The sequence below is a fragment of the Dasypus novemcinctus genome, chromosome 4, assembly GCF_030445035.2.
Source record: "Dasypus novemcinctus isolate mDasNov1 chromosome 4, mDasNov1.1.hap2, whole genome shotgun sequence".
NCBI lineage: Eukaryota > Metazoa > Chordata > Mammalia > Cingulata > Dasypodidae > Dasypus > Dasypus novemcinctus.
Window position 1 is genome coordinate 25,821,796 of NC_080676.1, and position 4,874 is coordinate 25,826,669.

At 42.5% G+C, this 4,874-nt stretch overlaps 1 pseudogene; it reads left to right on the top strand.

Moving 5' to 3' along the window:
- The first annotated feature begins 218 nt into the window (after positions 1-218).
- Positions 219-1,284, top strand: LOC101446324 (threonylcarbamoyl-AMP synthase pseudogene; annotated as a pseudogene).
- The last annotated feature ends 3,590 nt before the right edge of the window (positions 1,285-4,874 follow it).

The following is a 4,874-nucleotide window of genomic DNA, read 5'->3' on the forward strand; positions in this document are numbered from 1 at the left end:
CTAGTAGTTAGAAAATTATTTTTCAAAAAAATCCAATTAGAATATGGGCAAAAGACAAGAATAGACATTTCACTGAGGAGGATATACATAAGCAAAAAAGCACATGAAATGATGTTCAATGTCATTAGCCATTAGGGAAATGTAAATTACAAACACAAAGTCATATCACTACACACCTATTTAAATGGCTAAAATGGCTAAAATAAAATATTGTGGCAATGTCTCCAGCTTGTCAGTGCAGGGGGCTGAGATCCACAGTGACTGCCAGAGTGGGGTTACAAGAGCTGCCAGGGCAGGGCTGTTGCTCTCATGGGAAGCAGGCCATGCTGACACAAGCCCTGAGGTCCCTGGCACCCTGGTTGTTCCGCCTGGCCTGCTCCACAAACTGCTCAGCGGCACTGGGTCCTGTCTACCACCTCAAAGGCTGCAGCAAAGCAAAGCCACTGGCAGTATGCCAGGGCTGCATGGTGACATCTACAGGTACTGCTGTGTGAGGATTCCCAAGGAGCTCCTGAAAGACTTCTGGCCCGGACCAGTCACCCTAGTGATGGAACGTTAGGAGGAGCTTAACAAGGACTTCAACCCTTCACTCCTCTTGTAGGCATCCTGATTCCTGATCATGCCTTCTTGCAGGACTTGGCTAAGGTGGTTGAGCGACCTTTTTCTCACCAGCACCAACCTCAGATCCCAGGCCTGTTTTCTGAATGTCCAGGAGTTCCAGAACATTCTGGCCCCAATTGTCCCTGGTTATTTAAATAACTTTTAAATTTGAAAAAAGGAAAAAATGATCTGAACAAGGTGTTCTTAGGAATGTTCTTATCTGTTCAGCTTTTGATTGAAATATGAAATTACAGATAACATATGATGGGGAGCCATTTGGGGCTGAGCCTTGAGTACTACCTTGGTTCAATTGTGATCGACTTATCTGTGCCTGGAAAGTTTAGCGTCATTCATCCAGTATGTGCCCTAGAAAGAACTACAGCCATCCTCCAACAGAAGTTCAGGCTACGCTCCTCAGATAAATCCTGCCCATTAAACTCAGGAGGAAAGGGGCGCCCAAGGACTGGTGCTGGACACTGTGTGCGCCTGTTGGTGTTTGGCAAGGATGCATTTGCAGAGGCTGCTGGGGCTACACTACCCCAAAATCTAAAGCCCTCTAGGCAGCATGTCTTTCTGAACAGAGTAGACCAGGCTCCAGAGGCTGCTGGTTTAGCCCGACAGCTGAGGGAAAACTTATATTTATTATCAGTAATTTCATATTTCAGTCAAAAGCTGAATGGATAGGTTAAGAACACCTTGTTCAGGTCATTTTTTCCTTTTTTCAAATTTAAAAGTTATTTAAATAACAGTTTTGGAGTCTAGTGAGAGCCTCCTTGCTGGTGGGAGGTGGCATTTAAGGTCCAAATGAGCTAGAGGTGCCATTGTTGTTTCAAAGCCTCAGGTGACCAAACGTACTAGATGGGACTACTGAAGCTGAAACCAGGTTAAGAGAGAGAATATAGAGACACAGGCCAAACAATTTCCTCTGAACTGGTGGGTTTGGGGATGTTCTGTAATTGCCTGGCGGGGAGCATCATCATTTTGTCATTGGGGGAGGTCTGTTCAGTTGGCAGGAGCAAGAAGTGAGGGAAAAGCCAAATCAAAGAATATTGGAAAATAATCCTACCATCCTCTTCAGCCAGTGGATGTCTTATTTATTCATAAAATAAGTTATTGTTAATTATACCTATAACTCCTTTACTTAAATCAAGTATTTACTTAGCAAACTTTTATCTTTACACATATGCATACCAAATGTTAAACATAATTATTGTTGGGCATTTGGACTGTTTTTATTTCATTTAAAACAATGCTGCTATTAAATGTTCTTGTAAATGGTTTTTAAAAAGAGAAACAAACAAAATGAGGATACACCAGATGCTGACACATGCTGGCAAGGATACTGGATTATTCATATATTGCTGGTGGGAATGCAAAATGGTAAAGTCACCCTGGAGAAGATATGGCAGTTTCTTATAAAACTAAACATGCAACTACCATAGGACCCAGCAACTGCACTCCAGGGTATTTATTCCAGAGAAATAAACAAACACCTGTACATGAATGTTTAAGGCAGCTTTATTTTTAATAGCCAAAACACGGAAACAACCTAGATGTCCTTCAGCCGATTAATGGTTAAACAAACTGTGGGTACATCCATACCATAGGATACTACTGAGCAACCAAAAGAACAAACTAGTGATGTACAGAGCAGCATGGGTGAATTTCCAGATAAATTATGCTGAGTGAAATAGCCAATCCCAAGAGGTTATATATTATATGATTCCATTTATATAACATCTTGAAATGACAAAATTATAAAAATGGAGAACAGATTAGTGGTTGCCAAGGATTAAGTAGGGAACGGGAAGGTAGTGAATGTGGCTATAAAAGCACAGCATGAGGGATCCTTGTGGTAAAATGGAAATGTTCCATATCTTGATTATATCAGTGTCAATATCATGGTTGTGACATTGTTATAATTTTTTCTTTTTTTTTTTTGTTCTTTATTTCTAATGTTACATTAAAAAAATATGAGGTCACCATATACCCCCCACACCCCTCACCTCACCCCTCCCATAAGAGCAACCTCCTCCATCATCACGGGACATTCATTGCACTTGGTGAATACATCTCTGAGCACTGCTGCACCACACGGTCAATGGGCCACATTGTTATAATTTTGCAAGATGTTAACATTGGGAGAAACTGGGTAAAGGGTATACCATATCTCTCTGTATTATTTTTTACAACTGCATGTAAATCTACAATTATCTCAAAATAGAAAGTTTAATTGAAAAAGAAAAGATGCTGTGGTAGAGGTCATTATAATCCCATTCAATTCATCTTTAAGGCCTCTGCAAAAAACCAGAAGGATCATAAAAAAGGGAACTATCACAAACAATGTTGTAAGCCAAATAGTAGGTGTGATGTGCAGAATGTAATATCTTTCCCGGAACTGATCACCACAGCCCTGGCACATGGTTTGCCGCTACTGATTTGGTGAATGCATTCTTTTCAATTCCTAGGAGTAAAGTAAATCAAAAGCTTATAAGGGAAAGGTTAGCAGTACACATTCACCAGGGACAATGCTATCCAAAGCTAAGTGGAATCTAGAACACTTGATAGAGAAGGGATGGAACTGTACCTTGTCCTTGAAACCCTATTTTTTTCTCTCTTTCAGAAATTGTGATTACTTTCTCCCAGTAGAGGAGTGAACTTAAGGAGGGGCACAAGTGACTCTGAGCAGAATGAATGGACTGAAGCCAATGCTGTCAGTGTTCCACACATATCCATCTGACCTTTCAGTGTGCTCCAGCTGTATCCAAATGCCAGTATGTCCATATCTTCGCCTAAGGACTACTTTCACCATAAACTGTGAAGAACAGTAAAGTCTGCATGTACGGCAGTCCAAGAAAATACCATTTCCTGAAATTAGTTCTCAACTGCTGATGTTACAAAGTTGGTATTAGGTGAAACAATTCTAAGTGTGTGATTTGCACCATTTCCCAGTGGAATTAAACTCCAGCAGCATATTGTGGCAACTGACTTAGTAGAAAACCCTTTATTGGCTTCTTCCTATCCATTGTTCCTTGCATCTCTTTGTCTCAAAAGGACTGCTTCTGAACATATGTCCAGGGTGCATGGTAATGATTGGATATACTCATAGTGGCAACAATTAAAAACCACAGCAGGGGGGGTACTGGGTTCCTGGCCAGTGGTGCTCTGTCGTGGTCCCTAGGGGAGCAGCGACAGTCTCCCAGGTACAGCGGCGGGGACCGGGAGGGAGTGAGGGTTCAACAGTGAGCCCCTGATGCTAATGACTATGCTTGTGAGCTGATAAACCTAAAATAAGAACAAGGCCTAGAGCAACATTGTGCCTGGGAATTTCCTCCTGTCAGCCTTCATGTTACTCAAATGTGGCCAGTCTCGAAGCCAAACTCAGCATGTAAATGCAATGCCTTCCCCCCAGCATGGGACATGACACCCGGGGATGAGCCTCTCTGGCACCGAGGGACCACTATCAACTACCAACTGATGATGCAACTGGAAAATGACCTTATACGGAAGGTTCAATGCGGATCAGCAGAATATCCATGTCTACATAAAATAACATGACTTTAAAATGCTGTTTGACCTAAAGTAAGAGGGAAATGGAAAGGAGAAATGAGTTTATATGGCTACGAGTTTCTAAAAAAGAGTCTGGAGGCTGGCAGAAGGATTGCCCTCATGCACAACTGAGCAGAGTCAGAGAGACAGATAAAGCAGATACAACCCCCAGATATTGGTTCCTTTGAAGGCTAAAGAGACCCATGAGAGTTATGGTCATGGCCGATGGGGTTAACTACCAGGGCAGATGGCCCCTCTTTGGAAATGGTGTTTATGTGTGATGAATCTGGACTCAGATGGGATCTCCCTTCATAAGACTTTCATGCTAATGTGCTGGAGGTGCAGTTAATGTTGGGGTTTAAGATATATTTAGGGGATTTGAATCTCTGGACTGACAATGTGATAGCCAGGTCCTGAGCCTCAACAGACTCCAGCACCTACAATCTGATTTATTGGACTTACCACACTCAGCTAAGATGGAGTTGAAGAAGGACAATCACCACACCATGGAGCCTAGAGTGATTACAACTGAAAATGGGAGGATTGCATCCAGCATCCATGTGGAATCTGAGCCTCCTCTTGACATAGAGGTGCAATGGACACAACCAATCCAATGTCCACATAGAAGAGGTGGCATTGGATTGGGAAAAGTGGACATGGTGGACGATGGGTATGGGGAAAGGCAGGAAGAGATGAGAGGTGAAGGCGTCTTTGGGACATGGAGC